The sequence below is a fragment of the Thamnophis sirtalis genome, unplaced genomic scaffold (genome assembly GCF_051295495.1).
Source record: "Thamnophis sirtalis isolate CommonGarterSnake01/CBP01778 unplaced genomic scaffold, rThaSir2_p1.2 scaffold_6, whole genome shotgun sequence".
Classification (NCBI taxonomy): Eukaryota; Metazoa; Chordata; class Lepidosauria; order Squamata; family Natricidae; genus Thamnophis; species Thamnophis sirtalis.
Window position 1 is genome coordinate 70,633,326 of NW_028261386.1, and position 12,749 is coordinate 70,646,074.

Sequence of the window (12,749 nt, forward strand, 5' to 3'; positions counted from 1 at the left end):
ATGGAAGAAAAGAAAGATGTGCTTCATTGAGGAAGTAATTTAGTAATTGAAAGCCTAAGTTTAGTTAAGTTGGCCTAAATAATGAGTTTATAATGTGTAATTTCTCCATCAGGGAGACAGAGCAAATTCGGTGAAAACCAGAATTGTGCTGATCAGCCTAAGAATTAAATGAGATGAACTGAGAGAGGAAGGAGGTGATGAAAGCTCTGAGTTACAAAAATTGTCACCAGTACAAAGCAAGTTACATAAGACTCTGCATACAGGTAGTCCTTGATTTAACAACCACAATTGGGACTAGACCTGATTGCTAAGCAATCATTGTCCCCAATTTTGTTTTTTGTCACAGTTGTTAAGTGTATCACATGGCTGTTAAGCAAAATTTGTCTTCCCTGTTGACTTTTCTTGTCAGAAATTCCCTGGAAAAGTCATCAATGGCAATCACATGATCCTGATTATAAATGCATGCTGGTTGCCAAGTATTTAAGTTTTGATCTTTCAATAGTGGGGACATTGCAGTCCCCACTGCATAAGTGTGGGGACATAAGTGTCATAAGTGTGAGGACTTTTCATAATTCACTTTTTTTCAGAACCGTCATAACCGTGAACATCCATTAAATGAATATTCATAAATAAAGGGCTACCTGTAGTAAGTTCTTTAGGCAAGGAAATGTGATAAAAACACACAATTCTTCGAGCTGCCTCTACATCCATTTTTCTAGTGGTCAACAGAGATATAGGCTCAGGAAGCTTTGTAAAGTTGAATGACTGTGAATGCAATATATTTTTGCTTTAATTTCAGGCAATTCTAGTAACTTAACATATATGCAAAATATTGTATCATCTTATGACCCATTTAAAAAATCTTTCACTCGGTGAACAATTCCAGAAATAGAACAATTGATAGGAAGTAATCCATGGTAATTTTTTCTTCTCATATCTTTTTGGAAGGTTTTTGGAATCTTTGAAAACAGTATGAAGTAGCCTGAGGGGGAGGGAGAGTGGGGCCTACTGCTGAGTTACTAGGCAGTTGCAAGGAGACAGTATATCCATTTTTGCTGATTTAAAGAGATTTATGTATTTGGCGAGGTACTAGATAGATATAAACCTTAACATTTGAATTAGGAATATTCAAAATTTATAAGATTTGTTATTCTGCTGACACTGCATGAACTCTCAACATTACACACTAAACCATTACCATTAAAATTACAAATACCCAAAACAAAATCCAATCAACCCTGCTATGGCTGTATATATCCCTGATTCATCTTGTACTCCTACCTTTGATTTGTCTTACTCTAATATAGAACTTCACCCTTGCCCCTGTTGACGTTAATCCATCTGATTTCTTTCCCTTATTCCAGCATATCAAGATTCTTCAGTTCTTCCACAGATAAGATGTGGATCAATAAGGCTTATACAATCGTCAGGCTAGAGAAGATGAATAAAATTAGAATACTGTAGTGAAAAACATCAAAGGCAGGAACAATAGTTCTTTCAAATCTGGATGGATTTCATGCATTGTCTTAATTGCAGGAGCCAACCTGGGTTGGTCATCGGACCAGAGGTTTAGTCTTCTGAGCTTTCGGATTTGTGCTTGAGCCCATGCTCAGGGAGATTCTCTCACACACATTCTGGAGAGAGTTTTCTGAGGATAGGCTCTTCTAGCATAATGGAAAGTTTTGAAGAATAAATCTCTGGTCCGGGTGACAGACCCTGATCGAATCATGCAACATTATCCTGAGACAAGTATATTTGCCTTCATTCATGGTTATCATAATTATGGGAATCCTACTCTCAGTTATACTTTTACTATGTGACAAATAGGGAGGAGTTTATTACATGATTTTCCTAATGTGTACCCTTTGAACATTTCTTTCCATGGCCTCTTGCCTAGCATTTCCTTAATTTTATTGAAATAGGAACTCTTGAAATCTGGTGTCCTTGTACAATTATGTTTTAAGTTTTTATTTCTGAATTCCAAAATGGTATAATCACTAACGTTACCCCCTTGTATTACCTATAACCTAGCTCTTCCCCATTCTTTTGTAAGAAGAAATGAAGAATATACCACATGATCTGCCAGCAACTTCAATCTCCTTCCAGCACTTCACAATATCTTTGTGATGCCTTCAACGTTCTGCCGTTTGTTCCCATGTGGATCAATAAGAGAAATTTCTCAGTGGATTTAGAGAGTCAGGGGCGACAGATTGTTCAGTCCTGAATATATACTCCAGGGAAACAGCCCACATCTCTGTACAGTCCATCCAGCCAACAGATTCTTGCTTTCATTCAGTTCAATAGGGTGTTTCTGATTGCTAATGCTTGCTTTTTCAGCTTCAGGGCAGGCACTTGTGGTAGTTGCTCTTCATCCAGGGGTCAGAAACATCAATAGGCTCTGGAATTTATCTTAAGATTTTATAATGAAGAACTCTTCTTGACAAGCTTAGATCTTAGAGTCATATTACTTCATCCTTTCATTCCCCCTGTGCTTGGTTTTCTTCTGGGATAGAAGCCCTTTATAGGTCTCATCAACAATTCTCCATCTTCCCTGATAAGCGGGGAGGTAGACAGTTTTGCCTCTGGTCTTTTTACATTATCTTTCATGAGGACAATCTGCCTGCACTTGTAGCATGTGCAGTTCTTGTCTTCAGGGGAATATCTATATATAAAGATATTCTGCAGGTCATAAAGCATTCCCTCTGCCTCCATGTTTTGCTGATGAATATCAAACCATAGAAAAAGTTCCTGCTTTTTTTCTCAATAATTTATTAAAGATAAATATTCCTCTTCGTGGAACCGGTGCCGGCACAGGAAATTGTGCCTGTTCTGAAATTGTTCTTCAATGTTGTGCAGAAGCAATGGACGCAACTGGGCACTCTTGCCACCCCCCAGTGGTAGTGATAGGAAGTTGTACACGGTGAATGTGAGTCCGGAAGACTTGCTGAAACTACCTCCCATGGACGCGCCGATGGCAGCTCTCACTTCTTCCTCAGTGCTTACACCCGATCTTCTGGAGGGGCTCAAGGAGGAGGATAAGAAAGCAGAGAATGCCTGCCACAAAACTCATCAGGGGGCAGCTTGGGTTTCTGCCTCCTTTCTCTCCAGAGCCTCTCTCCTCTGGTTGAGACAGTTACTCACCAAATTTCTGGCTGGGGATACCAAATTGAGATAGGATGTCAACAGAATTATTTCAGCGACAGAGTACACTGCTGATGCTACCCTGAACACTGCCAAGTTTGCATCCAGGACCCTGGCTTCCAATGTCACCACCAGTCGCCTCTTATGGCTCAGACATTGGAACATGGACATGCGGTCCACGTGGAAGCTTACTTCTGCCCCGTTTAAAGGGGGCAAGCTGTTTGGGGAGGCCCTGGATCCTGTCCTTACAGAATAAGGACAAAAAGAAGGTCATGCCTTCGGTCACTAAGAAGTCTGATCGCAAGGGTTATAATTCCTATAGGAGGCAGCCCTTTTGGAACACGGAGCCTTACACCAGCTCCGGCTCCTTCTATCGCCCCTATTCTCAGGGCATGGATAGGTCCCAGGACCATCCACTGTTTCGTGACAGGGGTCTCCAGCAGAACTTTTCCAAACGTCCCTTTCATGGGGGTCTGGTTCCAGGCCCTTCAGACGGTATAAGTGACCATCAATGGACGGCTCCCATAGGAGGGCATCTTCAGCTGTTCCATGCCCAGTGGGAGCTGATCAGGTCAGACCAGTGGGTCCTACAAATGATTCTCATAGGTCTGACCCTAGAGTTTCTCTCCTCCCCTCCTCAACACTTCATTTGATGCCCTAGCCCCTCATGTCCGGTCAAGAGGACTCTCATGGAACAGGAGATCCTTCATCTCAGGGACATCAGGTCATAGAACCGATTCCGTCAGGTCAGGAGGGGACAGGGTTTTATTCCATTCTATTCCTCATTCCAAAGAATTCTGGGGGGTGGAAGGCAATTCTAGACTTAAAAAAAGCTAAAGCACAACATAGCTTACGGGAGGTTCAAGATTGAGTCCCTCCAGTCATTCTTGGGCTGCATCAGGCCAGGGGATCTACTAACATCCATAGATCTCAAAGACGCATACCTCCATGTCCCTATTTGCAAGGCCCACCGCAGGTTACTGGGTCCACCGACAAATGCGCGCTCGACAAAAGCACGCCCGACAAAACCCATATAGGGACTCCTATATGCGTTTCTGCCATTGCCTCTTCTTCCCAGGGTGATTTGGAAGATCCTCTTGGAGGGAGCAGAGGTTCTGCTCATGGCACCTTTCTGGCCCAGAAGAACCTGGTTCGCCGACCTGGTGAGTCTCTCTGTCAATTCACCTTGACGGATTCCCCAACACGAGGTCTCTCTCAGCCAGGGGGCGCTTCAACATCCAGAGCGCCAGTGGCTACAACTAGCTGTCTGGCACTTAGAGGGACCTCTGAGTAGGGGCAGACTCTCCACCAAGGTCATTCACACCATTCAGCCATCCAGACGGCCTTCCATGACCAGGATATACGAAGCCACTTGGAGGTCTTTCGACAACTGTGCACAGCTCATGGTGTGAAGGCGACCTTGGCTACAGTTCCACAAATATTGGACTATTTGCAAGACAGACTGGACCAGGGTCTGGCGCGTAACACACTCAGGCATCAGGTGGCTGCCTAGCCCCTGAAGAGCATTCGTCTCTTGGTCGTCATCCCATCATCCGTAGTTTCCTGCGGGGTGCAACCAACCTGAGACCTTTGGTTGTCCACAGGTACCCGTCATGGGAACTCAATGTCATATTATGGGCCCTGATTGGTCTGCCATTTGAGCCACTACAGTCTGCCAGTTTTAAACATTTGATGTTTAAGACCATCTTCTTGATTGCCATCACTTCTGTGCGGCATATTTCAGAGTTGGCTGCCCTGTCGGTTTGGGAGGACTTGTGTCTGATACAACCGGACAGGGTGATCCTCCGACTGGACCCGGCATTTATTCCCAAGATCAACTCCTGGTTCCACCAGGCCTCCCGGATTTTTCCACCGGGCCTCCTGGGTTTTTGTCCACATCCCAAACATCCTAAAGAGAAAAGATGGCACATGTTCACAGGACGCTCTGTAAGTACATCAAGCGCACGGCTGCGTTCCGGCATTCTGAATTGCTCTTCGTATCTTTTCAACCTGCATCCCAAGGCCGCAAAGTTTCCCCTCCTATCATCGGGCGTTGGCTGCGGGCATTACCTTTGCCCATGTTCTCTAGTCCAAACCGGTGTCACGCTATATCACCGCACATTCTACAAAAAGCGCCGCTACCACGGTGGCCTGGGCGACCCAGGCACCGATAGAGGAGATTTGCAGGGTGGCAACTTGGACTTCCTTGTCTCCGTTTGTTCGGAACTACAAATTGGACAAATTTGCTTCTATGGAGGGGGCATTTGGGAGACGAGTCCTTCAGGGCATTCATACCAGCGGAGTCGTGGACTCGACAGTTTCACGCCCTAGTGACATTTAGCTTGGGTATGTCCCACGCTTGGACTCTCCAAGCAGCGCCCAGGAAAATGACCATTGGCTTACCTGAAGGGTCATTTTCTGGCCTCTATGAAGGAGAGTCCAACCCCATCCTGGGGTCTATTTCTGCTATTCATTGCAGACCTTTTAGACTGGCCATATGGACATAGTTGCAGATTTGTTTTGGATTTATCATATAGACTTTGTTCTTTGACTTACCAGCGTGCAACAGTTTCACACCTTCATTGAAAAAAACTGGAGACTGGTAAACACCAAAGGTGTGGCTAAAAGTTTCAATTCAGTCCTGGGTAGATTGGCTGTATTTAACCCACGCTTGGACTCTCCTTTGCAGCGCCCAGAAAGCGACCCTGCAGGTAATGGTCATTACAGTTTCCGGAACTCCCTCTGCGCGTGCTCCCATTTCGGCACTCGGTGCCAAAAAGGTTTGTCAACACTGTTACGGGCTATAATTTTTAAATGTACCTGTAAGTCAATTTCAGATTTAGTCAGTGGAACTTGTTCAGGAAGTTCCTGCTTCTTGACCTCCATGCCAAACTTATGTAATTATTTGCTCTTTATAGAATTGGCATCCTTATATATCTCCTGAAGATGCTTTGAAGAAGGTCAACAGCAAGCAATACTTTAGCAACATACAATGATCTATCAGCAACACTTAGGAAATAAAAATGGGATTACCTGAGGGGCTACCTTTTTTCCAAGAGCCTCCACCCATCCAGTTTGATCTAGCAGATTGGATGTGCTGCAGATATTGTCACCCAAAATGTGTAGGCTCATAGGGACTAGAAGATGGGTCTTTTCTGCAGTGGCCCCTGCTGTGGAGTATCATCTCTTTGGAGATTAGAATGATAGCCTTTTGTTAAACTCTAAAAACCTGGCTGTGTTCATAAGCTTGAGATGCTGAATATGCTAAAGGCCAAGTTTTTTGACTTTATTGTTAACAGGCCAAGTATCTCAATTACCATATATATTAATTTTGGATTTTCAAAATAGTTTTTGTTTAAAAATGTTCTTATTGTTTTAATCATGGTATATTTTTAATTGTAAGCTGCCCAAAGTCATTGACTGAGATAGAAAATAATAAATAAATAAATAAATAAATAAATAAATAAATAAAGTACATAGTAGTATTCATTTAGGAGTCTCTCTTCCTTATTCTGCTCATCTAAACTTCTTTTTCAAACATCTATTTGCTCTCCTTCTTAATTTGCTCCATGACTTATGTCTAAATATCTTATCTTTAGTAAAAGTAATATTGCTGATTTAAAATGGTTTCTTTCTGTTGTATTGTTCCCTTTCTCATCTGCTAGTACAGTTTGTTCTAAATGCCTGGATCTTTAAACCGCTTGATATTAAATTATATATTGTTCAAAGTAAACATCCAGTGTTAACAAGATGAGACAGACATCTTCAGATCCAGTTTATCTTTTTGATAATTCAAAATATTTTTTTTGAATAGCTAGATTGCTGCTCTTTGATTTGCAGGAGATGAGAATGTTTCTTAAAGATTTTCCTGCATGTCATTTAAAACCCCAGTAGTCTAGCAAGAGTATGTTCGGAAATGAAAGGATTTTTAATGATTTTTCTGAATGAACGATTTCTGTTTTGAATGAAGGCTTACATTTTCTGTTACTGCACTGACTTTTATCTTATTTTAATGAGAGCACAATTTTTAGACATTTGCAGATATTTGGTGGACTTCACTTTTCTCTAGAGTTTATATTATTTTGGGATCATTGCATATGATTTTAGTGAATAATATAAATATAACAGTATCCCTGACCATATTTATGCATATGTACACACACACACATCCCTGCCTGCCTGCCTGCCTGCCTGCCTGCACACACACACACACACACACACACACAAAACATACTGTTTATACCTAGTATTAAGAGCCTTACAGTTAAAACAATATCAATCTGTTGTTATAGCATGATTTTATACCAAAGTACATATATTCAAAATGGATGTGATACCGTATGTTATGCTTCCATTTTATGTTTTCCTTTATTTCTGAGGAATGGATAGGAAATGCCATATCGTTGATCCCTGAAGTAGACTTTTGAATTAATTAATTACATAGCATACTAAAAATGACAGTTGTGGCTTGAGAGGTTTGTATTTTAATCTGTTTATATTCAGTAGCTGTAAAATTTGTATGCCTTAGTTCCTATTTCATTGGGATCTTGGTATATATTTTGTTCAGTTTCAAACTGAAGTCCTATACATGCTTATTCACTGGGGACACCCAGGGAATTCAGTTAAATTTGCTTGTGCCTAAATATCATACAATTACTTTATATATTAAAGCTGCAATCAGTAGCTTTGGGTACACTTTTCCTCTTTGTAACAGCTCATTAATCTGAACACACAGATAAGAAGAGGTGGGCTTTGCCCCATGGGATCCCACAAGAAAGTCTCCAAAGCCCTTTATTTACAATTCTACTGCAATTCCTCGGAAACACTGATTGTGTAATATTGTCCCTGACATTTTTCTCCAGAAAGATCCTTATTCCCCTTAGATTAATTGGGAGGAAGCAAGTGTCAATTTTGCTTCCTTTAGTAACTGACCAGATCAGAGATGGTATTCAGCACGTTTTGACCACTTCTGGAGAATTGGTAGCAGAAATTTTGAGTAGTTCGAAGAAACGGTAAATACCACCTCTGACTGGCCCTGTCCCCATCTATTCTCTGCCTCCGAGTCCCAGCTGATCGAGAGGAATGGAGATTTTGCAGTAACCTTCCTCTGGAGTGGGGTGGGAATGGAGATTTTACAGTATCCTACCCCTGCCACGCCCACCAAGCCACACACCCCAAGCCACACCATGCCCACAGAACCGGTAGTACAAATTTTTGAATCCCACCACTGGACCAGATGCTTTACATTGATCCTGTTCTCCAGAATGAGTGGCATTTTTATATAAGAATTTGCATCTTTATTATACATGTCAAGCTGAAAGAGCTAGAAAAAAGTTCAAAGACACAAAAGGAGAATGGGAAAAAACCCAATATTTTCTGTACAGATTGATTTCAATTATCCCCATACCTGTTCTGTCAGCCTAAAATCTCTACACATGTACAGAGATAGTGAGAGACACACACAGAATAGACACATAACAGCCCAATTACTTGTCTATAAAATAAAGCAAAAAAATAAATAAATAACCAACTACTATACTGCATCCAGTGTTCACTGATACCAAGTATTTAATTTCCTGTTCTCAATCTGGATTTCTAAGAATTTGGACTGCTTTTCTTATCCTGCATTCAGCTAGCCAGCTCCTATTCCTTCCTATGAAGATAAAAAAGAAAAAAGGAGATTCCCCCATCCTCTTTAAAAACAAAATAATGAAAGCTATTGTCTGTCTCCTTAGCAATTTCTTTTCCTGGGCTTTGACTGATTATCTGAGAGCTAGATCAGGGTTTTTTCCCCCTTTATTTTTTTTTCATTGTGTGAATCTCTTGGAATGGAATACCCCCCCCCCCTCCCTATACCTTTTAACAGGGTTTCATTAATACAGGTGCAGAATCTACTTCCCTTCCAATAAAAGTATTACAGAAACACAATAGTTAATTTCTGAATAGAAGCAAGTAAAGCTAAGGCCTTAAGGAAGGAGCAACAAGGAATAAAATATGGCTTAGTAAGATAGAATGTTCCTAACCTATTGCCTATTTTTTTTAAAATGGCCAATCTCCCTGGAAGCTATGCTTCAGTAACTCCTAAAATTATCTTTTTAAGCTTTGGTAATTAAGAGTGGGAGAATAACATTAAAATAAATATTCCAAAATTAATGGAAATATGGGCAGATGAAATATGGTAAAAATGTAATGAGATTAGTGACCTGGCCTGTTCCTCAAAAAAACCTGCTATTTTGCAGATGGCCACTGAAGATAGCGCTCAAAGCGAGTTAATGGGCAGAATAATAAGTAGTTCATAAATAACAGAGTATATATTTCAAGACTTGCAAGAAGTTTCCTGCTGCTTAATAGAATTATTTTACCATAGGCCTAGGAGGACATGGTATCAAAATCGGTTTCTTGTTAGTTGTGAGGTTGTGTCCGACCCATTGCCACCCCATGGACAACATTCCTCCAGACCTTCCTGTCCTCTACCATCATCTGGAGTCCATTTAAGCTCATGTCTACTGCTTCGGTGACTCCATCCAGCCACCTCATTCTCTGTCGTCCTTTTCTTCTTTTGCCCTCAATCTTCCCCAGCATTAGGCTCTTCTCCAGTGAATCTTTCCTTCTCATTATGTGGCCAAAGTATTTGAATTTCATCTTCAGGATCTGGCCTTCTAAAGAGCAGACAGGGTTGATCTCCTCTAGGACTGACCAGTTTGATCATCTTTCAGTCCAAGGGACTCACAGGAGTTTTCTCCAGCACCATAGTTCAAAGATCTCAATTCTTTGGCGCTTAGCCTTTCTTATGGTCCAACTTTCACAGCCAAAATCAGTTATAATTCTACAATTCATTTAGTTGGAAGTGGAATTTGCTGCTCTTGTTCTTTCCTTTAATGAAATTTCTAGTTTACTTCAACATTATTGCTTTTATCTGGCTTATTCAGAACATAAGAACTTTTTGACCTGAATTTGGATTTCTTGGGGAAAAAAGAAATTGAGCTTAGTTTTGTAGCATTCCAGCAAAGATTGCATTTTTCTGTAGATGTCAGAGCTGCTTAAGCTATATTCCTTCTTATCAGCTAAAATAATTTTGAATAAAATCATTAAAATCATGGTGACAGATAACACTCAGTTCTAAAAAAACTTTAGGGAGAAAATTTGGGTGTTTTCATAGAAGGGAGTAGCTGGCCCATGTGCATGTTCTAATTGTTTCAAGTATCATATGTAGGTCTCTTGATAAATCTGGATAACTGGTGGCTAGTACATAAACTTTGCTTCAGGTGTGACTCCAAAACGGTGCTTTGGGAACTTCAGTGGTATTTGCATGATATCTGTCAGCTATTTTTTCCCCAGGATCATGCAACAATTGTGGAAGAAATCTACTCAGTCCCAGGAAAATTTGCCACTTCTTGGAAGAGTTGCACACACACACACACACACACACACACACACACAGACAGAGAGAGAGAGAGAGAACGAGAACGAGAACTCCCAACTCTAATGTATCTTTTTTGCGCTTGAATCTGAAGCTTACCTCTAATATATTCCTAGGAGCATAAGAATTTTACTTATGCTACCATCATAATTTATTACAGCTGTGAAGACTTGAAATGACTATCCAAACCTGTGAAATACAAAACATATGTCATTGCACTCATCTGCAATATGCCTAGGCTTGTCAGTTCTGAGCTATTAATTAAAATAATATGAAAGTTGTGAGTCAGCTGTATTGCATTTATGTACCTTGATTTAGGAAAAAGTTAATACATGAGCATGAGAATGATGCTATTGATCAGAATTTATTCTAGTGTAGTGGGCTTAAATACTAATATGTAATATTTTCAGTGTGTTACCCTCATTTGTAAACAGGGAAAATAAATAGGAAGAAGGAAGAAGAAAGCATTCTGACAAAAAGGGGATTGCATGGTAGCTATGAGGACATCTGAAGAGCTGCTGGTTGCAAGTTCTCTATACCAGGGGTTGCCAATCCCCGGTCCGTGGATTGGCACTGGGGCGCAGCATGACAGAAATCAGGCTGCGCAAACGTGAAGCTCCACCTGCAGGCAACACATGAAACCACGCCCCTTCGATCCATGGAAAAAACTCTCTCCATGGAACCCTGGTGCCCAAAAGGTTGGGGGCCGCTACTCTATACTGGCAGCTATTGATTGTCTTCATGAGTGATTTAGTGATTGTTTCCTGATGAGTAAGCAGAGATTGCAGGAGGAATATAAGGTAGCCACAGAGAACAAAAACAACATTGCCAGAGAAGATTGATGGGACAGTTTAAAGGGGATATACCTAAGTCATTTTTCCTCTAAATTAGGTGTGTCGAACTCGATTTCATTGAGGACTGCATCAAGGTTGTGTTTGACCTTGGGGGCTGAGGGACGTGGCCAGGGTGGGTGTGGCTAGCTCTATGTCACTCGGGTTGGGGGCGCCTGTGAGGCTTGAGCACTCTGCCAGTGAAAACAGGCTCCCGAGCTCTGTTTTCTGCTGCGATGGCCTCCTCCAACCCTCTGCCAGCTAAAATGGAGCTTGGGAGGGCTGCATGCAGTCCTCCCAAGCTCTGTTTTTGCTGGTAGTGGCACTACCGTTCCTTTGCTGTTTCCAAGGTGGACCTGCTGGCCAGATCCAAGTACTCCATGGACCAAATCTCGCCTTGAGTTTGTCACCTATGCTCTAAATCAATAATATGAACTTGGATTACCTGAGGGAAGGAAGAAAACAGTTCTATTTGGTACTTCCTTAAAAATAAAAAATAAAGATTAGTCTTAGTAGTTCAGTCTTGCTTGTCATAAGTTTATATTGCTGCTTGAAATAACTTAGCATATACTTGGAATAAGTGCAAGGTTTTAGCAGTGCATGAAGAACTCATTGGATTGGAGGTCTGGATGGCTAATAGCACTTCAGCTATTGAGAGAAGTTAAAGGTCTTCCTGATTTTTTAAAAATAAGTCCTACAAGAAAGCAATCAAGCAGGACCAGGATTTGTGGATGGATGAGAGTAACAACCAGAAGGAAGACACACAAAAGAAACAAACTCAGAAGACAATCTCTAGAATCTCAGAGGAAACAGCTTCTGAATTTTCCTCTCAGAGGAAGAAAAAGAGATGCTGCAAAACAGTATATAGAATGGTAGTTCCATGAATTACAGAAAAGAGTAGTAATTGGTGACTTACCACAATGAAGAATGGAAAGAAATGTGTGCCAGTCAAATCCCCTGGTTACTGTCTGTAAGGATTAGATAAGTGACCAAGCAACTTAAAAGGTTTGTCAAGTCCACTGACAATTATTCTTCCTTGGTATTCTACGTGCGACTAAATGATATTGCAAAGAGCAGCTATAACTATATCACCATATGTATATAAGAGTGGGTTATCTGACAGAGATCTGAGAGACTTTTCTGATTTGATGTTTTGTCCCACTTTTGATTTCAATCCGTTTCAAGGTAGTGCACATACTAATGCTCCCACCTCCCATTTCCCCCGCAGTAACAAGCCTATGACATGGGATGCTGAGAAAAAAAATGACTGACCCAAAGTTATGTAAATAACCAGCTGCAAATTTCTCTGTTATCAGTGAAAGGATCCACTGGGAAATTTAAAAAAAAAATCCAGAAGA

General features: G+C 41.1%; 2 protein-coding genes across 3 annotated transcripts in view; one reads left to right on the plus strand and one right to left on the minus strand.

Annotated features, from left to right (window-relative positions):
• The window catches only part of GALNT2 (polypeptide N-acetylgalactosaminyltransferase 2), a 72,866-nt gene that overhangs the window by 21,226 nt on the left and 38,891 nt on the right, over positions 1-12,749 (plus strand). The gene's annotated exons all lie outside the window — the stretch shown is intronic.
• PGBD5 (piggyBac transposable element derived 5) overlaps positions 1-12,749 on the minus strand; it is a 155,651-nt gene that overhangs the window by 8,681 nt on the left and 134,221 nt on the right. For both annotated transcript variants that reach the window (XR_015696998.1, XR_015696999.1), the window contains one exon: positions 10,661-10,750. The gene's annotated coding sequence lies outside the window, so the exon portion shown is untranslated. Of the gene's footprint in view, positions 1-10,660; positions 10,751-12,749 lie in introns of those variants that run through there.